The 17,710-nt window shown below is 44.6% G+C and overlaps 1 pseudogene across 1 annotated transcript; it reads left to right on the forward strand.

Moving 5' to 3' along the window:
- Window positions 1–3,094: 3,094 nt before the first annotated feature.
- On the forward strand, window positions 3,095–14,674 carry LOC101025752 (annotated as a pseudogene). The gene is made up of 9 exons (XR_004181764.1): window positions 3,095–3,168; window positions 3,989–4,204; window positions 5,282–5,354; window positions 5,819–6,023; window positions 7,309–7,360; window positions 10,546–10,955; window positions 11,888–12,059; window positions 12,772–12,823; window positions 13,457–14,674. The product of XR_004181764.1 is annotated as a neuroblastoma breakpoint family member 3-like (transcript).
- The last annotated feature ends 3,036 nt before the right edge of the window (window positions 14,675–17,710 follow it).

Genomic DNA, 17,710 nt, shown 5'->3' on the forward strand with positions numbered 1-17,710 from the left:
TTTCTGAGTGGATACAGGAAAAAGGCTGCAGAAGACCAGAGGATATCAGGGCAGGCTAAAAGTCTGATATCTTATACAATGGAAAACCTTAAAATCTGCTTTAACTTAGAGCAGGTGGGGTGAAACTTCATGACACCATTAAGAAAATATAATAGGCTTGGTGGCAGTGGCTAGGCTGGCCTTGGTGGCTCAAGCCTGTAATCCAGCACTTTGGGGAGGCGAGGCAGAGGCCGAATCTGCGAGGTCAGAGATGAAATGCATCCTGGCTAACAGTGAAACCCGTCTCTCTACTAAAAAATACAAAAAAAAAAAACTAGCCCGAGGCGATGTGGTGGGCACCTGTAGTCCCAGCTACTCGGGAGGCTGAGGCAGAAGAATGAAGTAAACCGGGGAGGCAGAGCTTGCAGTGAGGCTGAGATCCGAGCCATTGCACTCCAACCTAGGCGACAGAAAGCGAGACTCCGTCTCAAAAAAGAGAGAATGATTTATTTGTGGCCAGAGCGGTGGCTCAGCCTGTAATCCCAGCACTGGGAGGCAAAGTGAGAGGCGGATCCGAGGTCAGGAGATCGAGACCATCCTGGCTAACTGCGGTGAAACTCTGTCTCTAAAATGCAAAAATTAGCAGGCCCGAGGAGTGGTGAGGCCTGTAGTCCCAGCTACTCCCGGGGAGGCTGTGCTTGGGAGGTAGTGAACCTGGGAGAGTGGGAGCTGCACAGTGAGCGAGATGGCCTGCACTCAATACAAAGCGACTAAGCGAGACTCTGTCTCAAAAAAAAAAAAAAAGAAAATATAACCTGTTGGGAAACTGTTTCTGCCTTGATGATTTTGTACAGACAAGAGCTAAAGCAGTAGGAGCTAATACTTAGATGTATTGGCAAAGAGATGGAGTCTGTACCATTGTTACAAGGAGTACACGAATACACGAGTGAATGCTGAAGGAATGACCCACATTGGTAGAGATTCCCTCAAAAGGTGAGACCAGAGGTTCCTGTGTTTCAGCAAACCTGGGCAATTGGAGATGCAGAGGCTCCCACAGATTCCACGTGCCCCCACCTTCTAATTCTGTTGTGCAACTGCAGACGGTTACCTGTAGCGCTGGCGACAATCTTCCCTCACTCTTGTCAAACTCTGAGTCACTGGCAGTGCCTGCAACTCTGAGCTCAGGCACCTCGAACTTATTTTGTGGTTAAGGATCCTAAAGTGTTGTGGGGAGTGATCACGTTTTTTCAGTAAGTTAAGAATTTCAGTTACTGACATCCCTCAGTCCTGACTAAACCTGTTGATTTCCTGGTGCAACCCATCGTGTTGGCGTTTCTTCTCCCCAGTCTCTGGGCTCACCATCATAGAAAGTGATGAATGACATCCTATCTTCTCTTTGAGGAACAAGTACTCTCTCCATCAAAAATAATTTCTTCCTTCCTGTACTTGTAAGAAACAGAAATGGGTATTTTAACATTTTGTTAAGGTTGGAAGACAGAGGTACCAAAGTATTTAGTAGCTTTCCATGTTTGCAGTCAGGTGGGGGTGGGACTGGGTTCAAATCAGTTGTTGATTTTCTGACACAGGCAGAGAAGGACCTGTTTTCTCCAGAGTCTCAATCATGTTTTCAAGAATCCTCTCTGTACTATATAAGATCCTGCAGACAAATGTATCCTAGTCTGTTGTTCCTAAATGTCTGGGACTAGTGAACTTTTATTCAGTTCAAGCTTCTGGTGAGGCCCAGTAGGGTAAAGCTCTGTTCTAGTGACCCCAGCGGAAAGTTGGTGATAGTACCCAGTACCGGCTCTGAGGGAGCTCAAAGGAGGCATTGTTCCTATACAGAACCTGTGGTATCTGTAAAGTGATGGCATCAAAGAGCAGGGAGTAGGGGCTGTGCAGGTGGCTCACTCCTGTAATCCCAAAGCACTTTGAGGGGCTGAGGTGGGGCCAAATCATGAGGTCAGGAGTTTGAGACTAGCCTGGGCAACATGGAGAAACCCAGCGTCTCACTAAAAATACAAAAGTGCTGGGCGTGGTGGCAGGCACCTGTAATCCCAGCTACTCGGGAGTCACAAGGAGTACAGGAGAATCTTTTGCGCAGAGGCAGAGGAGGTTGCAGTGAGCCAAGATCGTGCCATTGCACTCCAGCCCCTGGGCGACAGGGAAGGTCGTCAAAAATAAATAAATAAAAAGCAGAGAGTACCCTGGTGAGGAGGAAGTCCTGCTTCCTGGGGCTGGGCTCTTGTTCCTAAGAGGAAGAAAGATCGCACCCGACAATGTGTGGAAGTAGCATGCAGTGGGCAGAGCAGGGACCTGGGCCTCTATCCTGGACTCCATCAAGTTGCTTGTCTTTGTCTGTCCCTCAGTTTCCTCATCTGTTCTGGGGTACTACAATAATACCTACCTCTATGAAATTGCTGCAGTGAATTACATGTAGGCTATTTCTTATCAATCTCTAGAGCTTACTGGCACCGATGCAAGCACTATACAGTAGTTCTTCATTCTACTGTTTCTAAATTAACACAAACTTATTAGTATTGGGGCATATTTCCTTCATGGCCTTATGGTCTTATGTCTCATACTTTATGTTTCAGATACGATTCTTAAAATCTTATCCTGAAGATGTAATTTAAAATCTTTGACATACTTGTCCTTGAAATTCCCAGTAAAGGGGAAACCATCAGTCCATAGTCCTAGGGGCCTTCCGACCCACAAAATCGCACTGCTTCATGGCCCACGTGCAGAGGTGTTTTAGAGGAGAGGCTGAAGGCTTGGGAAAGCGGCCCTGCATTCAGACTCAGACCTCAGGGCTGTGAGAGTTCTGACTCCACTTCGTTGTGGTTGAATCATCTTGTCAAGTTCCTTGATGTGCCCTTGAGTTTCTCTTTTCTTCCGTCTCTAAATTTTTGGAGGATCAGATGCCAGAAGTCCGGGAGACTGAGAGTAAAGATGTGGAAATCCCCTGCCTAGAGCCTGAGTGGCGGGGACGGTTTGTCCTTGGGATGAACCTGCCTCCTGCCCTGAGGCAGTGACCACGGCAGCATGTCCAGCCTTCCACTGAGGCAGGCGTGTCTCCTGTCTTTCTCAGGTGAAAGGTGCAAAGACCTCGCCGTCTATGCTGAGGGATGAGCTGCAGTTCAAGGGGCGAGAAGCTGCTTGAGAGCAGCTCAAGCAAGCTGAGGAGCTCAGGTGGGGGCCCCGTGGGGCAGGCAGGTGGGCAGGTGTGTAAAATCTCAGTACAGCAGCTTGGCGGGGGAGAAGTAAGAGCTAAGCTGAGTCAGGAAGGGAAGGAATTACCATGGCAGGCTCGACACACAAATATTTATCAAACAGAGAACAAGGATAATAATAAGTTATAGGTTGCAGTTGTTTTCTCAGAGCCTTGTTTTCTTTTCAAACAAGTAATTGTTGGTGAAATTTACATAACACGAAATTAATCAAAGTGCAAACCATGGCAGCATTTCCAGTATACTCAAAATGGTGTACCATCCACCACCCCACTTACCCACTTGAGGTCAGAATCACCTCCTGACTGGCTGGAACGTCTCATTCTTTCACTCAATCAATGTTGCCTTCTACGGCCTGTGATCTTTTTCTTCTTTCATCTTTTTCGAATTCGCCCCATCTGCACCTGGCCTCATTTTTGTATGGCTTTTGTATCTATAGCGCCAAGATGCACTATCACGTATTTCACATGGAAATGTCGTGGCCAGGGTGAGAACTGAAAGATGTCTTTTGAAGCGGAATTGGGAAAGCACCTACTTTTGTTTACAGAGAAAGATGAATGGAATATCATCAAGGATCTTATAAGTCCTCTCTGATACAAGAGGAAACCTGTAAAACCATTTTCCTATGCTTTCTCTCTTGTACAGACATTTCAGCACAAACATGTGCTGACCTTCTGCTTGGAGGTCTCCTTGAGGACATTGTCTCAGAGGCTATATTTGCAATATTGAACTGATCATCATCCCACTTTCCCTGTTAAATGTTCTCTACCCTCTCACCTTAGGCAATGTAAGTCCATGGTTCACTCTCTCAGGCACGAGAGCTGGGCCCGGATTAGGGAAGAGATTCACGGGAGGGAGAAATACTCCACGCTCATTACGACTCCAGCATCTCCAGGCCCTCCCCACTCCAGATGGCTTGGACAAGTCCAGGCAGGGCCTCGAACAGCTGGCTGAGGGGTGTAGGCTGGTGGCATGGCACCTTGTCCAGCTCAGCCCAGGTAAAGGTGGCCATTGGCCCTGATGACCCAAAACCCCAGGCTTATGAGAGACTCAGACCTCCACACTTTCACAGCCCGGCAGTTGTATCGGTGGGACTTTTCCACCCTAAACATATGTGGCCATGACATGACCAGGACTTCTGGGTAGAACAGAGCTAGGAAACCCATGGGGTTGGAGGGTCCTGATATTGCAAATGTCCCTCATCCTTGATGGAAGGTGGTCTTTGCTGGAACAAGAGGCAGCGTCTATCTAGTTTTAAAGGACAGGAAGGGAGGCTGGCAGTGGGCCGGCTTGTTAAGAAGAGTGAAAAGAGCTCTGGACTAAGAATATTAATGAAGGTTCCCAGGCCGTCTCTTCAGCAATGTTCTTAATAGCTGTTGGTGAGGAGTGATTTATCCTTCCTGAGTTTCTCTCTCTCCATCTGCAAAGGCAGCCAAATTGTCTCTTGCAAGGGTCTACTTGGAAGCATCAAATGTGGGAACGCCGACTGTTTTCAAAATGAGATGAAGCCCTTGCTGTGTGGTGGTGTTGGAGAGAGCACTTGATGTCCCAGGGGCATTTGTTGGTGGTAGGAAGGAGCTTCAGGCTGGAGCACTCCCCATGGAAGAATGTCCTGAATAACACAGCAGAAGCCACGTGGAGACTGTGCAGTCTCCTGATGTATAGAAGGGGCTGTGGGACAAGTTGTCCTCTCTCTAAGAAAGAATTAGTTTCTAAATGCAAACTGTGACAGGACACCAAGCCCATGCCTGGGAATCAGATCTGTGAGGTGGGATGAGAGAGGAGACAGCTGCCAAAGGCCGCCAGAGAAGCTGCACAAGCCTCCAAGTGATGTAGAACAAAAGGTCGCTTTTCAATATTTGGCCGTGTCGCAGAGGGTAGCCCTCCAGATGGTAGTACTAGTAAAGGATAGGAAACAGCATGGGGCATTTTGTTAAAAGATAAAACTTGTAAAGGAAGCTTTCAGCTGAACGGTGACCCACGCCTAGACGTTCGTGTCTCTGTGTACATTGGGCTGACTGTGCTTGCAGAGTGTGAAGTGGGAAATACCTGAACGAACACTTCTGTATTTACAGAAAATGACGAAGATGAGGATGAAGATGTTCAAGTTGAGGAAGCTGAGAAAGTACAGGATTCATGTGCCCCCAGGTAACACTGAATACTCAGGAGCAAGTAATGGGTGGTAACATATGAAAAGGGTCTAGGAGGCGCACCCTCTCTGGCATCTACGATGGGCCCAAAGCCTGCATTCCCTTGGCCACAGTATGTGAAATTCAACCCAGCTTAGACACAGGGTGTGGCAGCTGTTGTGTTTCTCTGTGTGTGCTGAGTGTCATGTCTGTACTGTACAGGGATAGCTGAGTCTTCATCCTCCTCAGCTCCTGTCTGTCCAGTGCAATGAACACCAGTTGCTCTCTTCCTCTCTGGCTCCCATGGCAGCCATGCTCTGTTGCAGAGAGAAGAGGATTGCCTGTCACTTCTTAAAGGGAACCTCCTGTTTGCTTTCTGGGGCCTCTCTCTTAATGCCTCCTGTCAAAACCAGCTAGGACTCCCTGGGGTCCAATCCCTCTGTGTTTCATCTTCTTTCTTCTCTATCCCACCTTGCTCATCAGGGAGGTGCAGAAGGCTGAAGAAAGGGAAGTCCCTGGGACTCACTGGAGGAATGTGCCGTCACTTATTCAAATAGCCACGGCCCTTATGACTCCAACCAGCCACACAGGAATACCCAGATCACATTTGTGGAAGACGAAGTCGACTCAACTCTCATTGACTCATCCTCTCATGATGAGTGGGAGGATGCTGTACATATTATCCCAGGTAGCCTCTGTTTTCCTTATGTCTCCTACCTCTGTCTAGGCTGAGGAAGATAAACTCTGAAGACAGGCTCTATACACACAAATTGGTTTGAATAAAAAAACTGCGATGGGATTCTAAAAAGATATCAGGGAGTTTTTTTGTCCTTCTCAGCTCATGTCATGCCTTTGTCTGCCAGTCCCCAGTATGAACTTTCTGGACCCCATGCAAGTTTGACAATCTCATAGTCACCTGAGTGCAGGAGGTGCACAGGAAATATCTGTCGGACCTCCTAGCTTTGATTCAGTATCTCTTGTCATCTTTGATTAAGTCACCGGTCCCTGAACAATGTTCATGGAGTTTCTATGCCTTTTTAAGGAAGCTGGCAGCCTTGCCTTTGTATCTGGAAATATTGTTCCCTAGGCTTCACTGCTCTCAGCTTTAATCTTGATCTCCTTTTAGTCAGCTTGCTTAGCGGCACAGTCACCCTGAAATCAGGATGGAAACTTTTCTTCTTTACTTTGCTGATGTATTTCCATAAAGCAAGGCTGGACCCCGTTTCTCCACCCCATCAATGCAATGGCTGATCTAATGTTTCTTTGTAGCATCATACACACACACACACACATATATTGTTTCGCAACGGAGTCTTGCTCTGTCACCCAGGCTGGAGGGCAGTGGGACTATCTTGGCTTGGTGCAACCTCTGCCTCCCAGGTTCAAGTGATTCTCCTGCCTCAGTCTCCTGAGTAAATGGAATCACAGGTGTACACCACCACATCTGGCTAATTTTTGTGTTTTTAGTAGAGACGGGGTTTCCCCATATTGGCCAGGCTGGTCTTGAACTTATGACCTCAAATGATTCACCTGTCTTGGCCTCCCAAATCACAGATTCTTTTTAAAGCAAGAATTGTTCAAATTTGTCAGTCGAGTTTCATGTATAGATGCCTCTAAACATTTAATGTCCATGTTACCTGGTGATATAAGTCAGTATTGCAGCAACACTCCAAGAAAACTGTTTGACCAATTTCTGGAGAGTTTTTTGGGAAAAATTTTGTTTAACTTTGACTCAGGCAGGGAATATGGCATTATGGTGTACACGTAGAGGGAGATTTTGGCCTGTGAGTCTGGAAAGCTGGGTCATCTACTTCTCACCAGACTTTATCTAGGGCACCCTAGAATATTCCTGTCAGAATTCATATTCTTGCACTGAGAATAGTTATATCCTTGTGCTATGACTGGACACTGATTTGGTCATATGTGAAGTGTGAATTGCTTAATGTGACATGCTTCTCTGAATTTATTTACAGAAAATGAAAGTGATGATGAGGAAGAGGAAGAAAAAGTGCCAGTGTCTCCCAGGTAATGCTGTGGAACTGTGGGCTGTTAATTCAGTAGTGACACCTGGAGATTGTAGATTGAGGAAAAAAAGGGGAGGTGATGAATAGAACTATTTCTTCTGTTCACCCAGCTACAAATTGTCCTTATTAACAATGTTGTATGTTATTTGTGGCACTTGTATTTGTTTTAATTTCATAGTCCTCTCAGTATAGGCACTTGCAATCAGATCAGCCTGGTGAATGAGCCAAACAGGGTTTTCTTGTTGATCTTTTCAAAAATCAGCTCCTGGATCCATTGATTTTTTGAAGGGTTTTTTGGGTCTCTATCTCCTTTAGTTCTGCTGTGAGCTTAGTTATTTCTTGTCTTCTGCTAGCTTTTGAATTTGTTTCCTCTTGCTTCTCTAGTTCTTTTAATTGTGATGTTAAGGGTGTCAATTTTAGATCTTTCCTGCTTTCTCTTCTGGGCATTTAGTGCTGTAAATTTCCCTCCTACACACTGCTTTAAATGTGTCCCAGAGATTCTGGTATGTTGTATCTTTGTTCTCATTGTTCTAAAGAACATATTTATTTCTGCCTTCATTTCGTTATGTACCCAGTAGTCATTCAGGAGCAGGTTGTTCAGTTTCCATGTAGTTGTACGGTTTTGAGTGAGTTTCTTAATCCTGAGTTCTAATTTGATTGCACTGTGGTCTAAGAAACAGTTTGTTGTGATTTCTCTTCTTTTACGTTTGCTGAGGAGTGCTTTACTTCCAAATATGTGGTCAATTTTGGAATAAGTGCGATGTGGTGCTGAGAAGAATGTATATTCCAATGATTTGGGGTGGAGAGTTCTGCAGATGTCTATTAGGTCTGCTTGGTGCAGAACTGAGTTCAAGTCCTGGATATCCTTGTTAACTTTCTGTCTCGTTGATCTGTCTAATGTTGACAGTGGGGTATTAAAGTCTCCCATTATTATTGCGTGGGAGTCTACATCTCTTTTTAGGTCTCTCAGGACTTGCTTTATGAATCTGGGTGCTCCTGCATTTGGGTGCATATATGTTTAGGATAGTTAGCTCTTCTTGTTGAATTGATCCCTTTACCATTATATAATGTCCTTCTTTGTCTCCTTTGATCTTTGTTGGTTTAAAGTCTGTCTTATTGGAGACTAGCATATGAACCCCTGCTTTTTTTTGCTTTCTATTTGCTTGATAGATCTTCCTCCATCCCTTTATTTTAAGCCTATGTGTGTCTCTGCATGTGAGATGGGTCTCCTAAATACAGCACACTGCTGGGACTTGACTCTTTATCCAGTTTGCCAGTCTGTGTTTTTTAATTGGGGCATTTAGTCCATTTACATTTCAGGTTAATATTTTTAATGTGTGAATTTGATCCTGTCATTATGATATTAGCTGGTTATTCTGCCCATTAGTTGATGCACTTTCTTCCTAGCATTGATGTTCTTTACAGTTTGGTGTGTTTTTGCAGTGGCTGGTAGAGGTTGTTCTTTTCCATGTTTAGTGCTTCCTTCAGGAGCTCTTGTAAGATTTGGCCTGGTGGTGGCAAAATCTCTGAGCATTTGCTTGTCTGTAAGGGATTTTATTTCTCCTTCACTTATGAAGCGTCATTTGGCTGGATATGAAATTCTGGGTTGAAAATTCTTTTCTTTAAGAATGTTGAATATTGGTCCCCACTCTCTTCTGGCTTGTAGGATTTCTGCCCAGAGATCCACTGTTAGTCTGATGGGCTTCCCTTTGTGGGTAACCGTACCTTACTCTCTGGCTGCCCTTAGCAGTTTTTCCTTCATTTCAACCTTGGTGAATCTGGCAATTATGTATCTTGAGGTTGCTCTTCTCGAGGAGTATCTTTGTGGTGTTCTCTGTATTTCCTGAATTTGAATGTTGGCCTACCTTGCTAGGTTGGGGAAGTTCTCCTGGATGATATCTTGTAGAGTGTTTTCCAGCTCGGTTCCATTCTCCCTGTCACTTTCAGGTATACCAATCAAATGTAGATTTAGTCTTTTCACATAGTCCCATATTTGTTGGAGGCTTTGTTCATTTCTTTTTACTCTTTTTTCTCTAAACTTCTCTTCTTGCTTCATTTCCTTAATTTGATTTTCAATCACTGATACCCTTTCTTCCACTTGATCGAATTGGCTACTGAAGGTTATGCATGTATCACGTAGTTCTTGTGCCATGGTTTTCAGCTCCATCATTTAAGGTCTTCTCTACACTGTTTACCCTAGTTAGCCATTCATCTAGTCTTTTTTCAAGGTTTTTAGCTTCCTTGCGATGGATTCACACATCCTCCTTTAGCTCAGAGAAGTTTGTTATTACTGACTTTCTGAAGCCTACTTTTGTCAACTCGTCAAAGTCATTCTCCATCCTGCTTTGTTCCGTTGCTGGCGAGGAGCTGTGATCCTTTGGAGGAGAAGGGGCACTCTGGTTTTTAGAATTTTCTGCTTTTCTGCTCTGGTTTCTCCCCATCTTTGTGGTTTTATCTACCTTTGGTCTTTGATGTTGGTGACCTACAGATGGGGTTTTGGTGTGGACGTCCTTTGTGGGTGTGGATGCTTTCCCTTTCTGTTTGTTAGTTTTCCTTCTAACAGTCAGGTCCCTCAGCTGCAGGTCTGTTGGAGTTTGCTGGAAGTTCACTCCAGACCCTCAAACAGGGATTTCTTGGTGTCGCCTGTTCTCTCCCATGTGTTCAAATCCAGAGAGAGACGTACATATGCTTTCTGCCCATTTGTTGTTAGTATGTTTGCTAGTATTTGTGCAAGAAAAGAAATTGGAAAAATAAACATATTATATCAAAATATTGGAAAAATGGGGCCCTTAATACACAAGCTGTGTGTCTGCACTACCTCAAGAGCTCTGTTCACTTGAATGCCGCATGCAAAATTCAACCCAATTTATGCAAAGTAGTTGAAGCCCTGCGTTAGTTCTCTGTGCTGCAAGTCATGACGGTAGTTTACAGGGAGAGTCTGGGTGCCCTGCGTTGGCTCATCTGTGGCAAATATACTGAGCACGTGCTGCCCATTTTTGCTCTGTCCCCAGAGCAGTCACTCTCCACCCTGCATTTAGAAGGATAGTTTTATTTCTCTTGAAGGAAAAATGCCTTTGGTTTCTGTGACCACTCCATTCTGTCTCCCATCAGATCATCTGGGGGGTTTTGTTGTCTAATCTCTGTTGGTTAAATCTTCTGTCATCTCTGTCCTGCCTGGCTCATCAGGAATCTGCAGGAGTCTGAAGAGGAGGAAGCCCCCAGGAGTCTTGGGATGAAGGTTATTTGACTCTCTCAATTCCTCCTGACATGTCTGCCTCGTACCAGTCTTACAAGAGCACCTTTCCCTCATTAGAGGAACAGCAAGTCGGCTTGGCTCTTGACATAGGCAGTGAGTACTCCATTGTGAAGGTGATAAAGCTCCAGTTCATGTCCCAGGTGGACCCCATAATCTTTGGGCCTTGTGCCCCTGGTTGGGCTGAGAGTTGCCATCACTGTGGGCTGAACCTATATATCAGTGTAGATTTCAATCACTCTGGAGTTGAGTCTGAAGCACAGGCATGGGGTGGGTCAGTGGGCTTTGCTCTCTTCCTAGTCTCAGGCCATGCCCTTGCCACCCTTGACCGACTCTCAGGACATTGAACTCAAGGCAGGTGTGGCGAACTCACACCAAGCTCTGCAGCACATGCCCAGGAGTTGTCTGTCAGATCAGCTCATCTGAATTAAATGTCTCTTGCCAGCTACTAAGTTCCTTATGAGTTTCATTCCCAAAGCATGTCTGTGCTGTTCTCTGCCTGCCCAAGGCCAGTGTCACCCTTGTCTACCTCTCAGTGGAAGATGTGACCCAGGTTTCACTGAATTTATCCTTATTTTCTGTGTCTTCTAAGTTGGCTTGTTTTAGCTCATCTGGGGCCCACCATGCCCCAGGTAACTTTGAGCAATTGTAAACAGCTAATTCTGTGTTGACACCTGGAGACTCCTGGTTCAGGGAAAACAGAGCGGGCCGACAATATCAATTACATCTTTTCAACCAAGCCTGAATTATTCCTACTAATGTTGCTGTTGGTTTTCATGACAGTAGGTATTTAGGTATCCATTTCTTCCTCCCGTTATCATTTACGAACGTACTGTAGGTGGACCATACTTCAAAAGCTGTATTCTCATGGTGACTGCATGGAATCTTGAGCACATTTTATGGAACATTATTGAGCACAGTCTTTTCATGATCACTGTATGCTGTGTGTCCTGAGGGCACTAACTCAGAGTGTCCTGACTCCCTCATCAGTGTGTCACCTGGACAATTCACTGAGCTTGTTCTCTCTCTCTCTCTCTCTCTCTGTCTCTGTGTGTGTGTGTGTGTGTGTGTGTGTCTGTCTGTCTGTCTGTCTCTTTCATTCTTTTGCATTTGACCCTGTTGTGTCCCGTCATGAAGGCAATAATTTGTTACCTCATTAATGAATCTATCCTTCTTCTTTTTTAACCACTTCCTTATGCTACCCATGAAATCCAGTTGGGGCTCTGTTGTGTCTGATTTCCCCTGGCTTGTTCTTTACTTTTTCTACTTTTCCAGACTCAGCAGGGAGCCGCTGGAGTTAGTAGAGCCTGAAGCCTGCAGAACTCACTGGATAGATGTTATTCAACTCCTTCCAGTTATCTTGAACTGCCTGACTCCTGCCAGCCCTACAGAAATTTCTTTTACTCACTGGAGGAACAACACATTGGCTTTTCTCTTGATGTGGATGGTGAGTACCTTTCTATGAAGGTGATAAGGATCCACTGAGTCTTCCATATAGAGATCATATTCCTGCTCCAAGTGGCCGTTACTGAGCTGAGAGATGTCATTGGTGCAGTGAGGACCTGTAGGCACATGTAGGTTGAATGAAACTCTAGTTCTACCTGGAAGCCCAGACATGGGATTGGTCAGTGAGCATGGCTGTCTTCCTAGTCTCAGGCCATGCCTGTGTCACTCTGATTCTACTCTCAAGACATTGGACCTGGGCAGATGTGACAAATTCAGAGAACTATGATTTGACTCAAGGGTTTGTCGATTTCCTTTTTCACTCTAATTTCAGTGTCTAAAATCCTCACAACCATGAACAATCTGAGTATTTGATGAGACAGGGCTAAATATTGCAGTTTTTCTCCTAGAAATCATTTGAGGGCATTTGCTTTAAATTGATTGGAAAAATATGGCATAACCGTTTGCACAAACTTGTGACAAATGATATTGGGATAACGATCTACCAGAATAGGGACATTTTACCCACAGTTTCTGGGACAAAAACCAAGGAATCTCTATCATGACCAGCCTTCAGGCCTCTGGAAATATGTCTCTCACAGTGTTGTATTCTCATGCTGAGGCGCCTGAGGTCCCTGTGTGAGGATTAGACAGTGGATTGTATGTGTGTAGGGGAATCAGCTTAATGTGTCTGTCCATGTCTGAATTTATTGCAGAAATTGAAAAGTACCAAGAAGGGGAAGAAGATCAAAACCCACCATGCCCCAGGTAACTTTCAGCAATTGTGGATGCTTAGTTCTGTGTTAACACCTGGAGATGACAGATCCAGGGAAAACAGAGTGTGTTTGATTTCATGTTTTCAACGAAGGCTGAATTCCTCCTACTGACATTGCTGTTGGTTTTCATTGCAGTAGACGTTTAGGTTTCCATTTCTTCCTCCCCTTATCATTTACTAACGTATCACAGGTTGACCATACCTCAAAAGCTGTACTCTCATGGTGACTGCATCGAATTTTGAGCACATTTTATGGAAAACTATTGAGCTCATTCTTTTCATGATCACTGTTTGCTGTGTGTCAGGAGGGCACCAACTCAGAGTGTCCTTTTTCTCCCTTATCAGTGTGTCACCTGGCCAATTCACTGAGCTCACTTTCTCTCTCTCTCTTTCTCTCTCTGTCTCTCTCTGTCTCTGCCTCTCTCTCTCTCTCTGTCTTTCTCTTTCATTGTTTTCTACCTGGCCCTGTTCTATCCCAACATAAAGGCAATAATTGTTTTACCTCATTAATGGATCTATCCTTTTTCTTTTTTAACCACTTCCTCATGTTACCCCTGAAATCTAGTTGGGGCTCTGTGGTGTCTGATTTTCCCTGGCTGCTTCTTTAGTTTTGTCTCCTTTTCCAGGCTCAACGGCGTGCTGATGGAAGTGGAAGAGCCTGAAGTCTTGCAGGACTCATTGGATAGATATTATTCGACTTCTTCAACTTACTTTGAATTACCTGACTCATTCCAGCACTACAGAAGTGCCTTTTACTCATTTGAGGAACAGCACGTCAGCTTGGTCCTTGACATGGACAGTAGGTTTTTTACTTTGACGGTGATAAGGCTCCACCTGGTCTTCCAGATGGGAGTCATATTCCCACACTAAGCAGCCCTTACTAAGCTGAGAGATATCATTGCTGCAGGCAGGACCTATAGGCACATGTAGGCTTGAATGAAACTGTAGTTCCATTTGGAAGCCCAGACATAGGATGGATCAGTGGGCATGGCCCTATTCCTATTCTCAGACCATGCCAATGGCAACCTGTGCTCAGTCTGAAGACATTGGACCCAAGTTAGGTGTGACACGTTCACAGAACTATGCAGCACATGCCGGGAGTGATCTGTCAGACATTCTAATTTGAACCACATCTCTCTGGGTAGCGACAAAGTTCCTCAGGGATTTCATTTTGCCGGCATGTCTCTGAGCTTCTATACTTTCTCAAGGTCAGTGTCATCTTTGTGTTTAGCTCATCCAAAGGTGTTACCCTGGTTTCAATGAACCTAACCCCATTCTTTCTATCTTCAGTGTTGGCTTGTTTTAGCTGATCCATCTGTAACACAGGAGGGATCCTTGGCTGAGGATTGTATTGCAGAACCACTGACTGCTCTTGACAGTTGTTAACCCACTAGGCTCTTTTGGTTAGAGAAGCCACAGTCCTTCAGCCTCCAGTTGATAGAGATACTTAGGAAGACCACAGCTAGATGGATAAACAGCACTGAGAGGCCTCAGCCCTGCTCCTCTCAATTCCATCCTGTAGAGAACAGGAGTCAGGAGCCGCTGGCAGGAGACAGCATGTCACCCAGGACTCTGCCGGTGCAGTATCGGGAGAACCCACTCCCAATGTTTAATGTGTGTTCTTTTCTATTTCCTAAGTGTCTCGGCTGGGTTGAATAAATAAAGGGAAAGAGCACAAGAGAGAGAAATTTAAAGCTGGGTGTCCGGGGGAGACATCACATGTCGGCAGGATCCATGCTGTTCCCCAAGCCGAAAAACCAACAAGTTTTTATTAGCAATTTTCAAAAGGGGAGGAGTGCACAAATAGGGTGTGGGTCACAGAGATCACATGCTTCACAAGGTAATAAAATATCACAAAGCAAGTGGAGGCAGGGCGAGATCACAGGACCACAAGATGGGGCGAAATTAAAATTGCTAATGAAGTTTCGGCATGCATTGTCATTGATAACATCTTATCAGGAAACAGGGTTTGAGAGCAGGCAACCTGTCTGACCAAAATTTATTAGGTGGGAATTTCCTCGTCCTAAGCCTGGGAGCGCTACAGGAGGCCGGGGCTTATTTCATCCCTTCGGCTTCGACCATAAAAGAACTTCTAAGGGGGCCCGTTCATAGGCCTACCCTCAGGGCACATTCTTTTTCTCAGGGATGTTCCTTGCTGAGAAAAAGAATTCAGTGATATTTCTCCTATTTGCTTTTGAAAGAGGAGAAATATAGCTCTGTTCCGTCTGGCTCACCAGCGGCCAGTTCAAAGTTACCTCTCATGTTCCCTGAACATCGCTGTTATCCTATTCTTTTTTAAGATACCCAGATTTCATATTGTTCAAACACACATGCTCTACAAACAATCTGTGCAGTTGACACACTCACAGGGTCCTGAGGCGACATTCATTCACCGCAGTTTACGAAGAAGATGACGGGATTAGGAGATTAAAGTAAAGACAGGCATAGGAAAACACAAGGGTGTTGATTGGGGAAGTGATAAGTGTCCATGAAATCTTCACAATTTATGTTCAGAGATTACAGTAAAGACAGGTGTAAGAAATTATAAAAGTATTAATTTGGGGAACTAATAAATGTCCATGAAATCTTCACAATTTATGATGTTCTGCCGCAGCTTCAGCCAGTCCCTCCGTTCGGGGTCCCTGACTTCCCACAACAATGCAGAATATGAACAATGCCATGTTCTTGCAGAAAACGCTTAGCCTGAGTTTCATAGGAGGTAATCACCAGACAACTGCAGAATGTAGAATACTGAGCAGGACAACTGACCTATCTCCTTCACACAGTCCGTGTCACCACGAATCACACAGCAAATAGGGGAAGAGATATTTTGTGTTCAAAAAAAAGTAAAAAGATAATGTAGCTACATTTCTTCAGTTATTTTGAATCCCAAATATTTCCTCATCTTTTTGTTGTTGTTATTGATTGTGGTGACAAGGACTTGTTTGTAGAGGACAGGTCAGCTGTCTGGCCCAATGATCTACATTCTGAAGTTGTCTGAAAATGTCCTCATGATTAAATTCAGCCTAAACGTTTTGCCAGGAACACTGCAGAGTCAATGCTGTGAGTTTCCAACCTCAGCCCATCTGCAGGCAGAGAAGGTCTAGTTTGTCCATCACCATTATCATGATATCAGGACAGGTTATTGGTTAAAGAGGGGTCTAGGAGATCTGTCCCTTTTAGAGATAGCTTACTTATAATGAAGTATTTGGGAAAGTGGTGTTTAAAAGTATAAGTGTCCTGTATTCTAATGATCATCCTCTAAACATTTTATCATTTATTAATCATCCCTGTCTGTGTCTACTATTAGATTCATATCTCGGCCGGGCGCGGTGGCTCAAGCCTGTAATCCCAGCACTTTGGGAGGCCGAGACGGGCGGATCACGAGGTCAGGAGATCGAGACCATCCTGGCTAACATGGTGAAACCCCGTCTCTACTAAAAAATACAAAAAAACTAGCCGGGCGCGGTGGCGGGCGCCTGTAGTCCCAGCTACTCGGGAGGCTGAGGCAGGAGAATGGCGTGAACCCGGGAGGCGGAGCTTGCAGTGAGCCGAGATCTGGCCACTGCACTCCAGCCTGGGCGACAGAGCGAGACTCCGTCTCAAAAAAAAAAAAAAAAAAAGATTCATATCTCTACACTGGAAATTTTCTTTTTTTTTTTCTACACTGGAAATTTTCTGTGTCAATTTTTACTGTGCCTTTGTTTTTGCTAGTGTCTGTTGTTGCAAAAAAAAAAAATTCTCTGCCTGAGTTTTAATTTTTGTCCAAAGTTAATTTTTATCTATATAATTAAAATCTCTTGCCTGTCACTCTGGACTATTGGACTGTTTTTTCATTCAGTGTTGGAATCTTTCATTATGCTGATTGGTATTCGTGGGTACTGATGCGAATTAATAAAAATATTTTCATTTCCCTGTTTATTTTCTTTCTTTCTTTCTTTTTTTTTGGAGACAGAGTCTCGTTCTGTCGCCCAGGCTGGAGGGCAGTGGCGCCATCTTGGCTCACTGCAAGCTGCGCCTCCTGGGTTCACGCCATTCTCCTGCCTCAGCCTCCTGAGTAGCTGGGACTACAGGCGCCCGCCACCTTGCCCGGCTAGTTTTTTTTTTTTGTATTTTTTAGTAGAGACGGGGTTTCACCGTGTTAGCCAGGATGGTCTCGATCTCCTGACCTCGTGATCCGCCCGTCTCAGCCTCCCAAAGTGCTGGGATTACAGGCTTGAGCCACCGTGCCCAGCCTCCCTGTTTATTTTCTAATCTCTTCCACATGGTAGGCTATGTTTACCATATGTAGCAGAATGTATTTACTACATTTCTTGGTTCTGGTTATTTGTATTCTTTGTGAGTGTGTGTGTGTGTCTGTGTGTGCCTTTGGCATTTAGGAAGGGTTGTATAGCTCATGGTTAATATTGCACTAAAAATGTTTTCGATAGTTTTCCCCCCTTTGAACTAGACACACTTCTAATATTTGGTTTATATGTTTTAAATTATAACTTTCAACGTCAAATATTTCCATACAACAGTCAATTACATGATGTGTTTTTTTTTCTACCTTCTTTACCTGCCACTTCTCATAATAGTATTTGAAGCTAAACATATACCAGTGACATTCTGTGATTGTCATCTTGTCCCCAGCTTGGTTTTGGTTTAGATCCACAATGAAATGTATTAATGCTCATGAGCTATTCAAAAGTGAATGTCACAGTCATCACTTGCTGAGTAGTACTCATCCTTAACAGAGTTCTCATGAGGCAATCAGGTCTCGCTGAGTTTAGCATGTTTAATAATCTTTTCTCACGATCTTGATACATGGATCGCATTACTGGATATGAGGTACTTGAGTTTTTAGGAGATATTGTCTTCCTTGGGGGACATACATGGTG

This window comes from Papio anubis, unplaced genomic scaffold (assembly GCF_008728515.1).
Source record: "Papio anubis isolate 15944 unplaced genomic scaffold, Panubis1.0 scaffold681, whole genome shotgun sequence".
In the NCBI taxonomy this organism is placed as follows: domain Eukaryota; kingdom Metazoa; phylum Chordata; class Mammalia; order Primates; family Cercopithecidae; genus Papio; species Papio anubis.